The 22,206-nt window shown below is 45.2% G+C and overlaps 1 protein-coding gene across 4 annotated transcripts in view; it reads left to right on the forward strand.

Annotated features, from left to right (window-relative positions):
* FRYL (FRY like transcription coactivator) overlaps positions 1–22,206 on the forward strand; it is a 265,895-nt gene that overhangs the window by 2,365 nt on the left and 241,324 nt on the right. For all 4 annotated transcript variants that reach the window (XM_054990361.1, XM_054990362.1, XM_054990363.1 and 1 more), the window contains exon 2: positions 10,216–10,399. The gene's annotated coding sequence lies outside the window, so the exon portion shown is untranslated. The remainder of the gene's footprint in view (positions 1–10,215; positions 10,400–22,206) is intronic.

The following is a 22,206-nucleotide window of genomic DNA, read 5'->3' on the forward strand; positions in this document are numbered from 1 at the left end:
AGACCAACAAGATTTTCACAGTGTAAGCAGAATGAATAGTATAGCACTGCAGAAAAGGACAATCAAAATGATCAAAGAACGGGATTGCTTTCTCTACAGGAGAAGGCAAAGGAGATCAGTGCTTTTTAGTTTAGAGAGAAGTTCAGAGGGAACATGACATAAAATTATGTGCGGAGTAGAGGAAAATGAACTTTTTCTCCTATAACTCTAAAACTTCTAGACACCCAGTGAATTTGAAGGGCAATGGATTTAGGATAGACAGAAGGAAATACTTCACTCAAAGTAATTGACTTACAAAAAGCTTGACACAGGGTGTAGTGTTGACCACAAGTTTAACTGGTTTTAAAGGAGATTAGACTCATTCATGGATGATAAGTCTATAGATTGCTATTAGCTGCAGCAGCCAAATGGAACCTTCATGCTTGGAGAGAGCAATTCTCCGAACACCAACAAGGGCAACAACAAGGGAAGTTTTAGTTTCCATGCCCTACTTGTATGCCTTTGGGGGGCATCTGCTTCGCTGCTATGTGAAACACTGTGCTTGACTAGATGGCCAGTATTTGTAGTACTGCTGCCGTGCAGCATGAGCAGCTCCCCCCACCTGTCATGTCCGTTTTTTTTGTGGTGATGAAGAATAGAAGTAGTTTTTCCTCCATCTCAGTATCTGTAGCCCTCCTTGCCTTGCTCAGTTGATGGCTAATGCACTGATCACAAGGTTATAAGGCCTGTGTAATGAAGGCATATTTACATGGGTGAAGAGCAGATGTGTCTGAAGCTTCAGAAGCTTATTAACCAAATGAGAATACATTCCTTCATATTAGGTGTGTTGCTGTGCAGGCAGTGACCAAACAACACAGAATAATCGAATTTCTATGTAACCTTTGTACTTGTGGAAAGTAAGTAAAGCAAATTATCCAAACAATGCATTTGTTACAATAAGACAGGAGTACTGCCAGCGGGCCAGCTACATTGTATTCTGGTAGATTTTTGTTTCTGTGTTACAATATTCTTCCTGCAGTTGCAACTTAAGTTATGTGGGAAAAGTTCAGAAGATCAAGGAACAAGTACTAGAAAATTTCAGCCATGCATATCTGGTGCAGCTGCTGTTATTTTAGATACGAGCTACAAGAAAGATTTCTGTGAATAAGTCTATAACTTGTCTTATTAATGGTATATGATAGAGACAAAAGATTGCTTGCATTGGATTTCCATTGATTTCCCCTGCAGATCACTTACAGGCTCTTCCCACTATTCCTGGCTCCCTCCACCAATCCTAGGAGCAGGATCTGGGGGGAGCAGAGAAGGAAAGGGAAGGTGAGAAAGTTCTTTGTTAAGCATTGTTTGGAATTTTGTGCTTAGGATTCACGTTAAGGTTTCAGTTTCACTACAGTTGTTTATTGTTTTATTCCGATGCAGGTCAATTAAAGCTGGTGAGCAGAGAAAAGATTAGGGTCATATAGATGAATTGGGGATTTAAATCTTGGCCTTCATTAGAGTGATTATAAAGATGAAAGCATACATTTAAACTTTAGAAATCAAGATATACAATGTTGGCAGAACAATTCCAAACCTAGATGAGTGGCATATCTTCCTGTGACTTTTTTGAGACTGACTTTTGGCCTGGTTATGCCATTGCTTTGGTATAACTAGTGCATGATCTGCTGCTGTGATATGACAAGGTGTATTTTTCCTTGTTGATTTTGTTAGATCTTTTTGTGGCCTGTGATAAGGTCAGCCTTTGGTGGCAAAGAGTTTCTACTGGTCATCTTCCTGGGGTTTATAGTGTGGTGTGTCCCAATATACTGTGTTTACCCATGCTCTTACAGCCCTTTAAGTGAGGTCATCTTTAGCTTCATAGTGGAGCATCATTAAGATACTGATGACACCCAGCTAGATAGCTCTTTGTTTCAGCCTCCATATGCTTTGATCTCTGCACTGAATCTTTTCCATATGCTGTGGTCAAGTGGATGAGGGGAAACAAGCTGAAATTAAGTTCCAATAAGATGAATGTGATAAAGGTGGGAGATCAAGAATTGATAAATCATTCTGTCATCTACATTTGACCTGTAACCTGTCATTCTATCTGGAATCTGTCAGTATAGTGACTCTGATTTACATTTCTGCAACTTTGAGATTGGGCTACTGTAATCTACTGTGTAGGGGTGTCCTCAAAGATACATTTCAGCTAGTTCAGAATGCAGCTACCTGATTTTTGTTGAGTATGGAGTGGTGAGAACACAATGCTAATCCTGGAGCAACCACTTTGGTTACTTATTGCCTGGCTCAGTTAAAGGTCCTGGTTTTTATCTATAAAGCGCTTCACAACGTGGAGCCATCGTAGCTTCCTCCCGCTGTATCAACAATTCACATGTGAACTTGGGTCTTTTCTTGAGTTGCTTCAGCTGGTGACCTATTCCACCAGGTACAGTTCTCTGACTAGAATATGCTGATTTATAGTGTTGGTCCCCCTGTAGAGGGGAGTAAACTTCTGGAAGTTCATAGTCTTCCCTCTTTACAAGCTTTTCAAAACTCTGCAAGGTAGTCCTGTTTTAAAGAGTTTTTCCAGGTTAGTTCTGTGAACCTGAATGGCACACAAAGAGCTCATGGGAATAAAGTAGTTCAGAGACGTTTATAGAAAGAGATACACGAGCCATTGCCAGTAATCCAAGTGTGAATATATACAGATGAAAACACATGCAGTTAAACTACTGAGCGTGGAGCTCCTGTGTATACTTGTTATTTATTGTGAAACCTTGTGTGCCACTTCCTAATAAAGGACTCAAGAACAAATTGTGTTGAGCTGCAAAACCTTTATGGATTATTCATCAACATACCAGTTATCAGTAATCTTTAGTTATGGATTTTCACATGCAAATGGGCTTTCTTACACTGGCTCTTTTTGATCTCTTTCTCTGAATTTTGATGTAGTTTAGCTCTTTAATCATAAAAGGTTGCTGACTCCATCTTCTAAAAAACAAGCAGTACTGATTCCTCATCATCACAACTAGCTAGAAGACTCAGTATGTGACAAAGAATGTCTTACACCTCTACCATCATAAAGAAGTTTTCCTGTGGCTGAGAAGTATGTAACTATTAAAAATGGAATCAACTTGAAGAACTGTGTATGTGCTTTCCAGAGAGTGGCTGTATTTGTATATTTCCCCCCCCCCCAAGGACATGTAAAGTTTTTTCTTTATCGCAACTTCCTCTGTTTTCCACTCCGTTCCTAATGCATAGCTATAAGAGCATGCGTACACATATCTATGCATGTATGCATACACTTAGGAATATTTATGCAGTGGGACAGGGAGGAACAAACAAAACTGTACAGAAAATGAGAATGGAGAACACAGATAAGGAAGATGTAGTGCAGATGAGAGGTACTATGTAAGGAAGTAAATGTTTGCAGCAGTGTGCTTCACCAGAGCATCCCCTTCTTTGTAATAGCTGCACTAGTAACTGTCATATTTCACAAGTACTCTCTATTATGGCATACCTCTAGGCAAAGCACTTCCACTAATAAAATGTAATGGGTTTTTAGGTTTCATGTGCTGTTACCAGCGTTGCCAACTGTCTGGAGGAAAACAGTCCTGTTCCATCCTGTCCCGTTAATAGAGATTCGGTCACCCGTTTCCACAAATTAAACTTCTGTTAAAGGGTAGGACATTTTTGTTGGCAACCCTAGATGTCATAGATGCATTTGGATTAACTCCCAAGTGTTCCAGTTGTAGTGATCTCTTCCTATGTTTTGGTTGCCAGAGCTGATCTTTTCCTCCTCCAGTTTTCCTTGATATATGTACTGTAATTTATCTCATGAGCCAGAGAACCTTTACCTATAGATTTGGATTGTAGTATGCCTACCACACTTTGCAAGTGAGATCCCCATCCAATTAGTTCAGGTTAAGTGTGTGTGTTTTAAACACAGGACAGTGAAATGAGAATGAGGGAGATTGGGTGTAGGCATTTTACACGTTTTTGATGCTGAATTTATAATAAGTGTTCTGTTAGTTCTGAGTCTTATTCGTAGATGGGAAACTAGTAGCTTGTTTATTACAATACTAGCTCCTGGGATATTGCCTGATAGTCCATGAGTGGACTTCATTTTGGGGGAAGTGTTTGAATAGTCTGGAGAGCAGGGTTTTTTTTCTGGGAAAAGAGGTGGTGGAACTCAGTGGGTTGGCCTCAGAGAAAATGGTTACATGGCTGGGGGGCCCCGCCCCCTGATCTCCAAACAGAGGGGAGTTTAGATTGCCCTTCGTGCCCCCTGTCTGGAGATCAGGGGGCGGGGCCACCAGCCATGTGACCATTTTCAAGAGGTTCCGGAACTCCGTTCCACCGCATTCCCGCTGAAAAAAAGCCCTGCTGGAGAGCATCTAAATATGAACTGTAGTGAGCGGATATGGCAGGTCATATGTAATGAACAGTGTTTCAGGGAACTACCATTCTATCAATGATAGTATATGTCACATCAACAGTCTGGCGTAGGAGAGCATAACAACTAGAAATATGCATGGTTATAGAATGGTTGTCTGCATCTCTACTATTGGAATTTGTAAGAAATCTACCAGTATTGTGTAATATTTTGCTTTTCACATGATGATATAATTGTGAGACTTAATATCAGACATCCTTTTAAAGAAATTAAAACTTAAGTTTTACATCTAAAATTGCATAAGTTCTAGGGAAATAAGTTTGTTGAAAAGCATGGCCTGCTTATACTTTATGCTAGTATGTTATATTTACTGATAGTGAATAAGCGGAGTGACTTAAAATACTTTTAAATTTTATTTTGCTCTAAAATAATAGTTTTTGTGTCACAGTATAATGAACATCTTAAGCATAGCCCTTGTTTCCAGTAATTGTGTACTTGTGAAGTTAAGTGTTGCCTTAATTTTGTCTTCTGTGAAGATAGAGTTGCCTTCTGCACTACCACAAATGGAGTAAATTATTGAAAGTTCTGCTTTTACAATCCCCAACCCCCAAATTTGTCAGTGTTAGGTCCTTTAGCTATCTCAAACAACTTGCTGAACTTTCTGGCTTTTCTCAAGAACTCCACACTAAATTTAAACCACCCACTGATTTTTAGTTGGTCAAAATAATGTATGATGCCAACATCTAATGGAAAGGCTTTGCAGACTAGCAATATTTTCCCTGGTTTGTATTTTACTCTTTACTCCAGACAAATGGGAGTGGTTTTGTAGTTTACAGCACTTTATCATTTTAACTCTTTCCTCACAGTGAAGCATGTAGTCCTGTTTCCACTGATTTATCTCTCCCCCCCCCCCCATATTTTTGTAACTTATTAAGGATAGTTCACACCATTAAATTCTTGGCTCCAAATTGTTATTTGCAGATGTAGCCCCAACTGCTTAGAGCTTTAAGGCATCATCCTTTGGTGACAGCTTTAAGGCTGCTGTTCACCATTGTTGCAGAGCTATTTTAACTTCATAATAATCAGGGTGGGGAGGAACAGTAGTGTCCTGCTGCAAGGCTATTCCACTGATAAATTTGGAATAGCAGTTGCTTGGGTGGTGCATGCTCTGCTTCCTTCTTTTTATAGTCTTTTTATGATAATTGTTCATGCACTTTTAATGTGTTAGGATTATGAGCTGTATTGTGAACTTGTCATGGTGAGTGTGTTGTATATTCAAACTGAACATCTTCCAAAAGTTTCCATAGGGTAAGCAGGAGCTTTTTATGAGTCCTTGAGATTTACCACTGTTTAATTTTGGATTATTTTTAACTTGCCTGAAAACCTTGGATAAAGGCCAGGTAAACTATTAGTAGGGTATAGCAATTGACATGAGAGTGAGAAGTTTTAAAATATTGATGTGTGTGTGTGTGTGTCAACTAGGTAGCTCTTTCTATATTTAAACCTTGGGCAGTATGTTCCACAAACAGCCCACATACTGCAGCCTTTCAGATGCTTGGGGAAAAGTTTGTTTTGGGGTCTGAGTGTAGGGGTATAAAAAACAAGGGGGTTGGTCATTATCTGGTATGCTCCAGTGCTTGGTTGGTGAATCTGTACATTCTGGGTTCTGCAAGCTGTGCTCACTCCTTTTTTTAAAAAAAAAATTATTGGTGAGTACATACGTTATTCAATACACAAATTCCCCGTCTTATCTAAATTATATCAGCCCCCCTTCCCCCCTCCTTACTGACTTCCAACAGCTTTCCAACCCCAAACCCCTCTTATTACTCAAATTACTCTTAACCATAATTTTTCTAAATCCTATATATGTTATATCACTTATTCTAAGCATGTTCAAATTCTTCTATATCTCCAATTTTCTAATATATCAATCTACATTTCACTGTTTAAACTATGTATTTTTAATACAATCTCCTTATTACTAATATTAGCTTAGATTAATTAATAGCTAAGTTTCCCCATTAATGGTAAAGTTACTTCTCTCTCCCCTTTATAAAGTCACATATTAATAATTCTCAAACTGCCACAATCCTCCTTTCACATCCCATTTTTTTTCTAGATATTGTTTCAATTTCTCCCAGTCTGCAATATATTCTCCTGGATCAAGATCTTTAAGTTTTCTTGTCATTTTGTCTATCTCAGCCATGTACAGCAATTTGTAAATCCAATCTTCTATAGTTGGTATTTCTTGCACTTTCCATTTCTGCGCATACAAAATTCTTGCTGCTGTAGTCATGTAAAATAGCAATGTTCTGTACTGCCTTGGAACTTCTTCCATTCCCAAGTTCAGTAGCAACAACTCTGGGTTCTTATTTATTTGGGTTTGCAAAACCTCATTAATTATTTCTATTATATCTCCCCAGTATTGCTTAGCTACCTCACAAGTCCACCACATATTATAAAAGGATCCTTCATGCTTTTTACATTTCCAGCATTTATCTGACATATTTGCATTTCCATGCGCAATCTTCTTAGGCGTTAAATACCACCTATACATCATTTTGTATACATTCTCTTTAATGTTGGTACAAGTTGAAATCTTCAAAGTATTTTTCCACAAGTATTCCCATGATTCCATTGTTATTTCTTTATGAAGGTTTATTGCCCATTTCACCATATGGACTTTGACTGTCTCGTCTTCCGTATACCATTTTAAAAGTATTTTGTATATTTTAGAAATATCTTTTTTGCCTTCTTGTAGAATCACTTCTTCTAACTCCGAGTTTTTTAGTCTTATTCCTCCCTTTAGACAGTCCGAGTTGTAAAGATCCCTAATTTGCCTATATTGAAACCATCCATAGTGAGGAGATAACTCTTCTTGTGTCTTTATTTTTGGTATTCTGTGTTCTATCGACATTATCTCTTTATAAGTTAAACATTGTTGTTCATTATAAACAGTTCTCGGATCTATTACTTCATATGGTACCACCCATGAAGGGATACCACTTTCCATGTAATTCTTATATTTCTTCCAGATTGTGAAAAGGCTTCTTCTGATATAGTGATGCAAAAACATAGAGTCCGCTTTAACTTTATCATACCACAAATAGGCATGCCATCCAAACAACTTTTTGTGTCCCTCCAAAGTCAGCAGTTTCATTTGTGATTTTTATAGTTTATCTTTAGGCTACTTATGTTCACATTGTTTCCTGGCTAGGAATGGCAGTCTACTTGGGATGGCAACTACACACTGGGCCTGCAGGTTTTAAAAAAGTAGAGATTTTAGGATATGAGGCTATTCTATAACCATATATTGTTGCCCAATATAAATCTGGGCTGGTGTGAATGATACAAATTTTCTCTAATCTTACTTAGATGTTAAAAATTAAATAGGTAGTAGGCTATGCCAAGGGTGAGAATTATAGTACTAAGTGGCCATGCAGATTTAAAATTAAGCTCCAGGCTTATCTCCCTCCTTGCAAATCTGAATTTCCTTTGCTGTGGTCCAGCAGCTATACTTGTAAACAGCTAGCCTTTAGATGTAGAGGTCCTTTAGGAGACTGTACATATTGAGTATGGAAGCCAAACTGTAGCAGTCTCAGGATGGGAACTTTAAGCAACAAATATGTGGATCTTGTCCTTGTATCTTGAGGGAAATGTCAATAAATGTGAAGTGCTGATAGAATGATAGCAACATTATGTAAAGAATGGTGGAAAGGTACAAAAACAGGAATTCTTCTTTACTGTCTGAAGTTGTAGTACCCAGTTCTTTGCTTCACTGTCTGCCTGGGTTGTTTACCTGAGAGAACATTTTAAAATGTTGAGTAAAGATACCGGTATTAAATGGAGAGTCTATGTGAAATTGTAAAACAAACCTTGTTTGCATAGGTCCCACCTCCCATTTATTTCAGTGGCGCTTGTGCTGAAGCAATTTCCTATGGACTGTGTCAAAATCCATCTAAGTAAAAATGTCAAAATATAATACTTCAGTTATGGTACTGGCAAGGGAAGATTCCCTCATTTATTTTGTAGATAAGTAGTTGTAGTAATTAAGTTTATTAAAGCCCCATCATCTGCAACAGGAACATTTACAGCAAGTATTGCAAAGCCGTACTTATGATTAAGGTTTTGTGGTCTGCATCTGTTCTTGTCTGTCTTGTGTATTCTGAACAGTGATTTTTATCTTGTGCTTCTGGACAACTCTGATCAGGAAGTAAAATCAATTGTGCATAAAATGTGGAGGATGATTAAGAGGGGGGTGGGTTTCCCATGTTTAACTGGTTTCTCATTGTTTACTGCTTAAAGGAAATTAGTAATGTCTTGTATCAGAACACTGATAAAACTGTTTTGAGTACAGCTTTGTTTATGTCTAGAGTTTTTCATACTGTGATAACTAAATATTCTTTTTGAGTATTAAACAAGATGTAAGCAATCTCGTTGCATGTTGAGACTTGAATTGTTGTAAGCAGTTAAAATTTGCTTGAGTGGCCTCCAGGGTGAAATTAATAACAGTGCAATCATTTACATAGTTCCTCCAGTCTAAGTCCATTGATTTAAGTAAGTTTATACTGGAGCAACTCTGCATAGGATTGCACTATAAGTCTCTTAAACATTAAAATGTTTTCTCTAGCTGCCTGGTAGGGGATGGGAACAGGGGGACATTTTTTGCAGTTTAAGCAAGTTAAAGCAAGTATGATAATTGACATTAGTGCTCTCACAAACTTTTTCAATGGGTTGCTAAAGAAGTACAGCTATGTCTACGTTTAAAACCCCTACAGCTTCACTGTCTTATGTGTAGCATGATTGGTGCTACAGAAATAATTATTATTCTCTGGGAAAACAAGCGTTAATTTTTAAGATGGAGTTTGGATTCCCTTTTTGACATACATATAAAGGGGCAAAGGAACAAAAGCTACATAGCCTTTTTCATTCCCATTAGGACACTCTATCCTTGTATAATCTTGTCAGTGCAGATTACACACCTACCATCATGTATAAACATCTGTAGGAAAGAGTCCTTTTAAAATAATGTAATTTTTAGTCACTCTGTACATAGAGTAATTATATTCACTCTGTGAAAGAAAAGTAGATTGTTGATACCATGGACTGATGTAAGATTCCTTCCTGCTTGACAAAGGGGTAAGGTGTCAGCCTATGGATGACAGGATATGACAGACAAATCCCTGTACCACTGCAACAAGAAGTCCAGGCTCTTGGTCAAATGGCTTTTATTCAGAAATCAAATCATTTCCACAGATATGTCCATAGGATTACTCAGAAGCAAGGTAAGCGTCTGAGCAGTAAGAGTGAGATTGACAGGAATAGTGCTATGTGGAAAAATCCTTCCTACGTGTTTGCTCCTTCCCCCCTCCCAACAGTAAACAGGATTTTTGGCGTGAACCAGGTGTGAGAATGTCTCACATCTTTGTACTATCAAGTTGAGTCGCTGGGAAAGCAATACATAGCAATACATGGGAGTATTATACAAGGTCATGAACACTGAAAGATTCTACAGTTCGTTAGATAAGCACCTGCACTAAGCATGTGAGAGAAACAGTTATGGCATTGGCAATATGATATCAAGTTATAGCAAGTACAGCATGAAACATTGGTTCAGGACAACAGGTTTGCATTAGAATTAGCATTGCTGACAACAGCATTGATATTGGCATGGCTGATATGTGGCTCAGACATGACATAAGTTGTCGATTTCTTTGTCAAACCTGCTGACCAATTTAAGAAGCTGCTGAAGCTGACTTCAGAGTCCTTTTCAGGCAAAAGGTAGGTTACAAATTAAATGTTACAATGTACTAATCTGTCTTTCCCCCCTCTTTCCTCCCTAGGTTTCTACACATCTGTTCCTTGTACTCTGTGCCTGTGAAGCTAGTGACCAAGAGCTTTCTTTCATCTTTGTGCCCACTTTTGCATATTCAAAGCACAAGCTCTGATTCTAGGAAAAAATATCATGATGGGCCCATTGCAGACAACTTGGATTGTGCACTATTGATCATAAATGGCTTCACATTGGTAAGGGTGTTTATCCTCTTGAATAATTGTCTGTTCTAGAACTTGTAAGCTTGTTTTAACCTCCCCCCTTGCATCTTTTCCTAACTCTGCTGCTGGAATATTATTTATGATCTAGTACTTCACCTGTTCTTCCTTAATGTCATAGTTCTTAATGCTTGCAAAGTATTGAAAAGAAGTTATGTCTTTGGTTTGCCAGTAACTGTTGCATGGCAATATTTTTTTTAATCCACACATTTGCAAATGCAAATTGTGTCTCATGTAACTATGGGAAATGGCACTTGGAAGAGGTGACTGGCAGCCTAAATTGGATATACTAGTCCATCAAAGTAATTGCACTGATGTTCTCTTTCTTCTAACACTGGGCCAAGTTTGATAGTGTTGCCATCAATTAAATAAATTAAATAAATTCCTCTTCTGTTTTTAATATTGTTTTCAGTCCCAAAATAGTACATTAAGGATATCCCATTGCTGTATGTCATGACAAAGTAAACATACCTTCTCTAGAAACTAAATTAGTCTACCAGTGTTTGGAACTGTAAGTTAGTGGGGACAGAACTCTTCTCACTGTGACTGCTGTGATATGCTGGGAATTGTAGTGGTTTCTTACCTGTATTACCTACATGTTTATTGTTGTTCAAAGATCATAATATAAACCAAATCCCATGTCAAATACCAAGTCTCCAATGGCAGGTGAGCATTGTGCCACTGTTACACCACACTTCACTATTTAGCTGAATACTTAACTCTTCACACTGTTGTGATTGTGAAACACTGTGAAATTACAAATAGTTGTCTGAATTTATCAGCTGGTATAACAGTTGCTCTCCACAATTGCATAAGGGAAGAGTCTTTTATAAGCATTTAGGAATACAGTTGGTTGAATCTGCTAGCAAGGCGGTGGTTTTCAAACTGTTGCTTATTTTGGGAATGTAGAAAAAAACCCTTCAGGAGTGCTTTTCTTTTTAGGGATCAGAAACAAAAGCTCAAAAGCTGGGAAGTGAGTCTTCACTTTCCAGATTAGCAATGGCAACACCAGCCTCTTTGACTAACTTCAACTTGAGACCAAGAGGCAACTCTCAAGCTGTACAGAGTTTAAGCAAACAAAAGTCAGCCCTGCAAGGTAGGACACTTTATAGGCTGAGTCCAGAAAACAATTACTTGGGTAACTATGGCAAATTGGCCAAGGTGCTGGATTCATATTTAAGCTCCAAAGAACTCCACACGGTTTGTGAGCCCCGGCCCTGCCTGCAGCTCTAGTCCTGTCTTCGGCCATGGCTTGCTCCTTGCGGGCGCTCCCTCGGCCTCAGATATGGGGAGGGGAGGGGCTTGAAGTCACCCAGCTCCTCCCCCTCCCCTGCTGGGCTCTGGCCACTTTGCTCTCTCTCTGTGCCCTCACCAGCCGCCCCAGCTATCTCCTCCCTGGCTTCATTGGGGGGGCTTTTTATATTCCCTTTCCCCCCACCACTTTAGCCAGTCTTGTAAACCTCCTTCGCCCTCAGCCCTTCCTCCCTCCACTGAAATCCCTGCGCCTTGTTCCTCTGATAGGCTTGGTCCCCCCATCCGACCTGTCCTTCTCCCCTTACTCCACTCCTGTGCCCTCTCTTCTCCCTTGAGCACTCTCTCAGACAACCTCCCGCATCCCGCTCTCCATCTTGGCTGGGCCTGCCCCTCTCCAGCCGGGCGCAGCCCTTTTTGGTCAAGCGGGGCGTCCACCTCAGGGGCTGTAGCCCTGCTCAGCGCGCTCCTTCCTGCTGGGCTGGCTGCCGGGAAATGCAGCCAGACGGTGGGCGTAGTCAGCAGAGCCTCCTCCGGCTTCTGCCACTGAAATTACTGCTGCACCGCCCCGCACATCAGCTGAACAGCAGTGGCAGGCGGCCTCTTCAGGGCCGGCTGCTCGCAGCTCTTCGGCTGTTGGGCCAGGCCTCCCAGTCAGCATTGTGCCCCTTCCTTGGGCCATGGGCTGGCCCCCTGTGAGGAAAGGGGGACAGCCGGACTGGGGCTCCTGTAGACCAGGATGGTGGAAGGGTAGCACCTGTGGCCCTGTGGCCAGGTCTGGCTGCACTGGACACAATTATAGTTAATAAATTATTAAAGTTTATTAGAAGTGCAAGGAAATACAAATTATATAATTTTGCAAAACAGGAGAAGAAAATAACAATGGGCTAATTAGCTAAGTTAGCAAACGCTATAAGACTTTCGATCCTAAACCAGATGTTACTTTCCAAGTAAGTCTTAAAATTCAAAAGGAGCTTCACAGCCTCTAGTCCAGAGAACAAACTCCTTGAGAGTTTCTCTGATCTTGCACTCACTCTGCATGCTTGTCAGAAGGCGCGAGAGGTGCCTAGGAGCTACAGCAGAGAGGTCTGGCCAGCCTGTGTCTTTTCCTGGCCCAATAGCTCAGTGGATTGGTGGAATGAGTCATAGGACTCAGCTAGGTAGTCACTTCCAATTGCACCCACTGAAGCCATGCTCCCTCATCATGCCAGAACATGTCATTTTCCATGCAGGAATCACAGTGTGTGCTGAAGCTGAGCACACTGAAAACTTCTCCCCTGAAGGCAGTTTTCACTGAACTTTGCTTTAGTGCGCACTGCAACTCCTCTTTCACATTGAAAAATAAGCACGATGAAGAAGTTGCTGTGTGCACTGAAGTGTAGCTCAGAAAAAAAAACGACTCCAGAATGGTGGTTTTCACAGGTCTCGGCTTCAACACACACCATGATCCCTCTGTCACTGGTACTATGGGGAATTGTGTGCATATATCTCTCTCCTTCCTTGTGCCTCTCCCTGCCTGACAGGTGAGTGGGGGCGATGGGATGGCAAGCCTAGATGTGTCCATCAAGGTCCTTCTCCTTTGCCACTTAAAGACAGGAGTATTTATTAGGACCCGCCTTCCAATTCTAATTTATGCTTTAAACAGCAGCTGCTTGGATTGCTGTGGATTTACACCTGTGTTGGGCACTCATGCTGAAAGATTTCCTTGGCACTGCATAGGTGTGTGTTTGTTTTTTAAATATTGTGGGATTTTTTCCCCTTCTCTGCAAGCTGAATCTGGACTCCCATACATGGGTGTTCCCACTAGTTATACAAATATTTCCCTTTTTCTTGTGGACAATATCATTATACTACCTTAATTGGCACAGGGCTGCCATTTTGCTGTTGAGAGGGAACAAACTTGGGGTCTTAAAGAAATCTCAGGAGTAACAATTTGGAAATTGCATCCCATCCCCTCTCCTCTTCCAGGCTTTGTAAACTTTCATGGGTTTGAGCTGACCAAATTTTCCACCTCTCTTATTTTCTCCATTAGCTCTTCTTTATTTTTCCTTTAGTTGCTGTCAGCATTTTATGCATTCTGGAGTGCAGGTCTGTTTTCCTTTTTTATCTTTTGTTAATTCACAGCCATATTTTTCTGCATACTGGTGAATCCTTTGTGTGGGTAGAGACCCCTGCATTGTCTCTGGTTGATCCACTTTTACTGCTTTTATCATCTGAACAGAGACAGCCAGTTTACTATTGAGTATAATGAAGATAAACAAAAAAAAGGTGAAGAGATGGATGTTCTTACTCATCCCTTTTAATATGGTGTCCTAGAACACTGAATTCTAATTCTTATGAAGTGCCTGATGATGTCTGGAATGTTTGATTCAGTGTTGATACCAAAGAGTCAAATGTGATTTTGACAAGCATGTCCATTACTCTACTAACAGAGGAACATGTAAACTACCCCTGTAAGTGGTACTGGAACGTTGTACTGTAGGCTCTCTGATAGCTTTTTTGCATGTGCAGATCCATCTCTTGACACCATCCAGTACTGAATATGCCTGTATGACCACAGGCATATGATCATACACATGTGGCAGGGTTAGGTGATAATAAGGTGGTAGAGACCTCACTTCTGTTGGCGGAATGGACTACAAACTGCATATGGAGGATTACAAATTAAAACAACACCTCACAAATTGAAAACTAGTTTCTAATCCTACTATACTTGCCCTCCAGAGTGTTGGTTTTCTACTTAGAATCATAAAATCATAGAGTTGGAAGGGGCCATACAGACCATCTAGTCCAACCCCCTGCCCAGTGCAGGATCAGGCTAAAGCATCTCTGACAAGTATTCATCCAGCCTCTTCTTGAAAACTGCCCGTGAAGGGGAGCTCACCACCTCCCTAGGCAGCTGATTCCACTTTTGAACTACTCTGACCGTGAAAAAGTTTTTCCTAATATCCAGTCGGTACCTTTGTGCATGTAGTTTTAGCCCATTGCTTCACGTCCTACCCTCTGCTGCCAACTGGAACAGCTCTTTGCCCTCCTCCAAATGACAGCCTTTCAAATATTTAAAGAGAGCAATCATGTCCCCCCTCAACCTCCTCTTCTCCAAACTAAACATTCCCAAGGCCCTCAGCCTTTCCTCGTAGGGCTCAGTCTCCAGACCCCTGATCATTCTCGTCGCTCTCCTCTGCACCCTCTCGATTTTGTCCACATCCTTTTTGAAGTGAGGCCTCCAGAACTGCACACAATACTCCAGGTGTGGCCTGACCAAGGCAGTATAGAGAGGGACTATGACCTCCTGCGATTTCGATGCTATGGCCCCTTTGATACAACCCAGGATTGAATTAGCCTTTTTTGCCACCGCATCACATTGACTGCTCATATTCAGTTTACAGTCCACTCTTACCCCAAGATCCCTTTCACATATACTACTGCCCAGAAGTGTATCCCCCATCCAGTATTTGTGCTTCTCATTTTTGTGGCCCAGATGTAATACTGTGCACTTGTCTTTGTTGAATTGCATCCTATTCACAACTGCCCACTTCTCCAGAGTATTCAGGTCTTGTTGAATTTTAATTCTATCTTCTTGGGTGTTTGCTACCCCTCCCAATTTGGTATCATCAGCAAATTTAATGAGCAGCCCTTCCACTCCTTCATCCAGATCATTGATAAAAATATTGAAAAGTACCGGGCCCAAAACCGAGCCCTGCGGCATCCCACTGGACACCTCCCTCCAATCTGATGAAATGCCATTGACCACCACTCTTTGAGTTCGGTCCTCCAACCAGTTCCCTATCCACTGAACTGTCCTATAGTCTACTCCACAGTCTTCCAGTTTGCCCATCAGAATGTCATGGGGGACCTTATCAAAAGCTTTACTGAAATCCAGATAAATCATATCAACAGAGTTCCCCCGATCCAGTAAGCTGGTCACTCGATCAAAGAAGGAAACCAGGTTGGTCTGGCAAGATCTGTTAGGAACAAAACCATGCTGACTTCCCCGGATCACTGAGCGGTCTTTCAGATGCTTGTAGCAATTGGATGAACATTCAAAAACAACTTCCTGTTACTTACAGCCTGACATGATACAGTCCACTTTGGCCCCATTTCAGGCCACAGAGGCCTGAAATAAGGTGATTTTTATTTTTTACTTGTATTAATAGCGATTCCTAAACTAGAATCTGGCAATACTAGAACAATAATAGCTTAACGGAACAAAATAAACTTCTGGTTGTTGTGGGTTTTCCGGGCTGTATTGCCATGGTCTTGGCATTGTAGTTCCTGACGTTTCGCCAGCAGCTGTGGCTGGCATCTTCAGAGGTGTAGCACCAAAAGACAGAGATCTCTCAGACAGAGACACTGAGAGATCTCTGTCTTTTGGTGCTACACCTCTGAAGATGCCAGCCACAGCTGCTGGCGAAACATCAGGAACTACAATGCCAAGACCACGGCAATACAGCCCGGAAAACCCACAACAACCATCGTTCATCTTCGTTCTTCTGTGCCTCCACACATGGGGACTGCACAGGCGCAGGCCAGCCGCCGGAGAATTTTCTAGAGCTTCCATGGCTCCGAAGGGGCCGTTTGTCGCGCGCCTCAGCGACCGTTTTCCCGCCCAAACGGTCACGTGATCCTCCAGCGACCAACGGCCCCTTCCCTCAGTTCTCTTCTTGCCGCCGCTTGGAGAGAACGTGAGCTTCGTTGCTCTGTGCTTTTTGTGCTTCGTGCTTTATTCTGACTGATTGCTTGGCTTTTGACTTCGGACTTCGTGACCTTGACTATTCTTCGGATCTCGTTTTGGACTTTGACGTGGACTCGGTAAATACGACCCGGATTGTTTGACCTCTCTCTAGCGTGCCCCTGAAGATGGCCGCCAAGGCACTCTTTAAGCACTGCCTCCAATGCCACACGAAAATGGCCAAGACCGATGGCCATGAACTGTGCCTGTTTTGTTTGGGGGAGACCCATAACGTGTCGGCCTGTAGGATTTGCCAGGGCTTCACTACCAAGGCCCGGCAGGAGCGCAAGGCCCGACTGAACTCCTCCCTGTGGCAGAAGGTCATGTCCGGAGGCGATCCGTTGCCTTCCCCCAAGGCCGGCCCTAGCCCCTCTGCCGAACGGCAATCAAGAGCTGGCTCAGTGGCCTCCGCGAGGTCGGGGTCGAAACCGCGTCCCCCGAGTACCTCGGCGTCGAGAGCGGCCTCTCCAGCGCAGGGACCGGTGCGGCCGCCCCGTAGCGCGTCTTCTACCAGGTCGGATCCGAGACTGACGTCGGAACCGAGGATCCTGGTACCGAGTCCCCGGTCGGAACCGACGTCCGGATCGGTTCCGATGAAGCCTAAGAGGTCGAAGCCGAGGTCCCCTTCGAAGGCGAGGAGCGCGTCGGTTCCGAGGTCTTCTTCGGAACCGGCAAAGAAGAAGAAGAAGACCAAACATCATCGGTCGCCGCATCCCGCTCCTCAGGAGGAGGTCATCGTGCTTCCTCACACGCCTTCCCCTCATCTGGGCTCCCCCGAGCCAGAAGACATCTCCGTGCCGGTGTCGGATCCGATGGCCTTCGAGACGGTGCCCGCAGAGTTCTCATCGGGGCCGGAGCCGAGCCCGCGCCGTCGGAGCCGACCATCGCTTGCCCTTCGGTCGCCGAGGCTGGAACCGAGCCCGTCTCCTCGTCGGAGCCGCCCGTCGCCTGTCCGTCTGTCTCCACCTCCAGTCGGTCGTGAGCGGCGTCGTTCCGGGGACAGTGTCCGATCAGCCCGATCCACTGCGTCCCGACATCGGCAGGCTTCCTACCTCCCCTCGCCATACCGTTGCCAATGGGAAGGGGCACCTGCAGGCTTCTCCGTGTCGGATCCGAGGCCTTCAACATCGAGGTCGGCGTGGGCTCCCCCTCCACTCCAGGCTCATGAATCCGAGCTCGGTTCCGATGAGGAGGAAGTGGAGAGCTTTGACTACCAGTCGGAGTCCTGGTCCGAACCATCGCCGGCTGAGGAGCTAGTGCCATCTGCGGACTTGCCATTCGAGGACCTCCGCATCTATGCCGATCAGATGGCTAGGATGGCTCAGGCTCTTGAGATGGATATCTCTTCCGCAGTCCCCCAGACCAAGGACAAACTCCTCAAGCGGATCTACGGGGATAATCCAGCGTACGTCGGCTTCCCCATGCTCGAGGGTATTGAGGAGATCGTGGAGAAGGTGTGGCAGGTGCCCTGTGATCAGCCTCCAACATCCAAGAGGATTGAGCAGCTCTACAAGATCAAGCAGGGCACCTGGCCGGCGTTGGTGAAGCACCCTCCACCTTCCTCCTTGGTCATGGAGGAATTCAACCCCCGACGATCGGGTCACTCCTCGGTGCCTGCCGATAAAGAGGGCAAGAAGCTTGATGCCATGGGCAGGCGCCAGTACATTGTGGCTTCGCTGGGTCTGAGGATTGCCAACTACCAGACCATCATGGCAGGGTACCAACTGTACCTCTGGGAGAAGTTGGCATCCTACACTCGAGACCTCCCGCCCGAGCAGAAGGCTGTCGTCTCCCTGCTTCAAACAGAGGCTGTCCGGCTGTCTAAACAGCAAATGAATGCTGGGAGCCACGCTGCTGACACTGCTGCTCGGGGAATGGCTTCGGCAGTGGTCCTCAGGCGCCACTCCTGGTTGCGGTCGACGGCCCTGTCCCAAGAGGTGCGTTCCAGGGTGGAGAGCATGCCCTTTGAAGGGGACTCGCTGTTTTCCAAGTCCACCGACGAGACCCTGAAAAAGAAGAAAGAGGACAGGCAGACGGTGCGGTCCTTGGGTCTGGCTCCTGCGGACAAGCCCTCCTCCAGGTCACGGTACGCTCCCCGGTCCGGCCCTTACCACTATCAGGGCAGATACCACCAGCAGTGACCGGGCTACCAGCAGTATCCTGCCTACCAGCAGCAGCCTCACCCTCCCGCACAACAGCAAAGGAGGCGTCGGCCCTTCAAGCCTCGTCCGGCGCAACAACAACAACCGGCCCAGCAGAGGGATCAGCAGGGCGCCGGGAGGCAGTACTGACGGGTCACGCCAGCCGTATCCCCGACCTGTTCGGACAGACTGAGTCCACTCCTCTCTGAGTGGGAGTCAATAACATCTGACTCATGGGTCTTAACTATTGTTGAACTGGGATACGGGCTGGAGTTCGTTGAGCTGCCTAGATGCTGTTCACCCCTGACAGCTGTGAATAACACCATGGCCGAGCTGGATGCGGAGATCGTGTCGCTCTTGGCCAAGGGTGCTGTGGAAGAATTGCCCTATGAGGATTCTGTTAAGGGATTCTTCTCTAGGTTCTTCCTGGTCCCTAAGAAGGATGGGGGCTTACGTCCCATCTTAGATCTGAGGGGCCTTAATGCCTTCCTCAAGGTGACCAAATTCAAGATGGTTACGTTGGCGGCTGTGATCGCCTTGCTGAAACAGGGGGATTGGTTTGCGGTTCTTGACTTAAAAGACGCATACTTTCACGTGGGCATACGGGAGGAGCACAGGAAATACCTGAGCTTTGTTTACCGGCAAAGGGTTTTCCGGTATAAGGTGCTCCCCTTTGGCCTGTCCACTGCCCCACGAGTGTTCACTAAATGTGTGGCCCCTGTGGTTTCCTTCCTACGGGAGGAAGGCTGTACCATCTTTCCGTACCTCGATGACTGGCTCATCGTGGCTGACTCAGAGGCTAGGCTGGTGCAGGACATTGGCTTGGTACTTAGCACTTGCCAACGCCTGGGGCTCCTGGTGAACTTTGAGAAATCCAAACTGGTGCCCAACTGCAAGGTGTCCTATATTGGGGCACTGTTAGACTCTGTGGAGGGTAAGGCCCTGCTCCCCTTGGAGAGGGCTTGGTCCCTAAGGGGTCTGGTGTCCATGTTTAAAAGGAACCGATTCCAGTCTGTGCGCACTATCCAGTGCTTACTAGGGCATATGGCAGCAGCCACCTCTGTGGTGCCTTTTGCTAGGCTGCGTATGCGCCCTCTCCAGAACTGGTTTGTGCGGAGGTACGATGCTCTGCTGCACCCTCCGTCCCTTAAATTCTCTATCCCAAGGGTCATACTCTCCTCCTTGGACTGGTGGATGTCTGATGACAACTTGTTTAAAGGGACCCTATTTGGGTATCGGCACCATGACATCACGGTTACCACTGATGCCTCTCTGTTGGGATGGGGGGCTTACTGTGGTGATGTGTCTGTGCAGGATGTCTGGTCTGAAAGGGAAAAGACCCTCCATATTAATGTGCTTGAACTAAGGGCCATTCGTTTTGCACTTGTATCTCTTACAGCACTGCTGAGAAATCGTCAGGTCTTGGTGCAGACAGACAACACGACTGCCATGTACTACGTGAATCAGCAGGGGGGCACAGTGTCCATGGCCCTGTGCCGGGAAGCCACGCTCACTTGGCAGTGGGCTATCAAGAACGGCGTGTCGCTCCGTGCTATACACGTGGCTGGGTCAGACAATGCCCGGGCAGATGCCCTCAGCAGGGTCCCTTTGCTGGACCACGAGTGGGAGCTGAACGTAGAGTGCGTTGGGCCGATCTTCCAGATGTGGGGTCATCCGGTGATAGACGTGTTCGCCACTGCGGCGACCACCAAGGCCCACACGTTCTGTTCCAGGGCAGGGAGCGACCCCCTCTCTATTGGGGATGCCTTCCAGTTTACGTGGACGCAGGGCTTGCACTACATGTTTCCTCCATTCCCCTTGATTCCCAGGGTCCTGTGCAAGATAGAGGAGGACGGGACGGACTGCATCCTGGTGGCCCCCTTCTGGCCCCGGCAGGTTTGGTTCCCGAAGCTCCTGCGGATGTCCCAACGGACATATGTGAGTCTGCCCCCTCGGCAAGACCTTCTCCTAAACGGGAGCCTAGTCCACCACGATCCCAGGAAGCTGCACCTAACGGCTTGGCGGATCGTTCCTCCACTGTAGGCTTTTCTGACGAGGTACAGAGGGTCCTCCTGAATGCCCGTCGGCCTTCCACTAGGCGCGCTTATGCGGCCAAGTGGCGCAGGTTTGAGCTTTGGGCACTTGCCAAGGGAGTGGTGCCCGAGAGCAGTCCCTTGGGGGTTGTGTTCGAGTATTTGTGCCACTTGCGTGGCCTGGGCTTGAAGGTTTCCTCCCTCAAGGTCCACCTGGCAGCGATATCAGCTGCTCACGCCCGAGTTGAGGGTGCTACAGTGTTTTCCCATCAACAATCCCGCCAGTTCCTTAAGGGCATGTACAATCTTTACCCACCTGTGTCGGCTCCAGTGCCTCAGTGGTCGCTGTCCTTGGTGCTCTCACGTCTCATGTTGCCTCCGTTTGAGCCTATGGCTACATGCCCCTTAGATATGCTATCCTACAAGGTAGCATTCTTGGTGGCCGTCACATCGGCCAGAAGGGTCAGTGAGCTGTCTGCACTGCGGTCTGACCCTCCCTTTCTTGTGTTTCATCCCAACAAGGTGGTCCTGCGTCCCTGCCTCGGGTTTCTGCCCAAGGTGGTGTCCGCCTTCCACCTCTCGCAGGATATCTCACTGCCTGCATTCTTTCCTCAACCTTCCTCTAAGGGGGAAAAGGCCCTTCATTCCCTAGACTTGAAGAGGGCCCTAGCCTATTACCTGGATAGGACAAAGGAATTCCGCACCTGTCCTCACCTGTTTGTATGTTTTGGGGCCAAGGACAAGGGTAACAGGGCTTCCTCACAGACCCTGTCTAGGTGGATTGTGACGGCCATTAGCAAGGCCTATTCCCTGGCAGGGGTGGCTTGCCCGCTTCATGTCAGAGCCCACTCCACGCGGTCCCAAGCGTCCTCTTCGGCACTCCTCAGGGGGGTGCCCTTGGTTAACATTTGTAAAGCAGCCACATGGTCCTCTGCAGACACCTTTGTCAGGCATTACGCCGTTGATGTCAATGCGGAGCAGGATGTATCTGTGGCCAAGGCTGTCTTACACTCCCTTTTTTCCTGAGGGAGTTTTGGAATGACTTTCTTGGCGTACCTGCTGGGTACCCTTGAGTGAAAGTGTGTATATATGTACCTGGGGGTGTGTATATATGTAAATATTGAGTATTTATGTGTCCTTACACAGTTTTTTTACATAGATGTATATATGCTTATCTATTTATTGTTGTTCTTGTTTGTTCAATAAAATTGTGTTGGACTTCACCCCCGCCTTCCTTATTGTGTGAAGCTTGGTACACTCCCATGTGTGGAGGCACAGAAGAACGAAGATGAAAACAGGGTTAACATACCTGTAACTTATGTTCATCGAGTTCTTCTGTGCTGACACACAACCCTCCCTCCTACCCCGCTGTGAACTCCAATGCACAATACTGTGATGGCTGTGACGGAAATTGGTGTTTTTAAGGTGTTATGGCTGAAGTGTGTTGGTCAAGCGGCGGCAAGGGAGAACTGAGGGAAGGGGCCGTTGGTCGCTGGAGGATCACGTGACCGTTTGGGCGGGAAAACGGTCGCTGAGGCGCGCGACAAACGGCCCCTTCGGAGCCATGGAAGCTCTAGAAAATTCTCCGGCGGCTGGCCTGCGCCTGCGCAGTCCCCATGTGTGTCA

The sequence above is a fragment of the Eublepharis macularius genome, chromosome 10 (assembly GCF_028583425.1).
Source record: "Eublepharis macularius isolate TG4126 chromosome 10, MPM_Emac_v1.0, whole genome shotgun sequence".
Taxonomy (NCBI): Eukaryota; Metazoa; Chordata; class Lepidosauria; order Squamata; family Eublepharidae; genus Eublepharis; species Eublepharis macularius.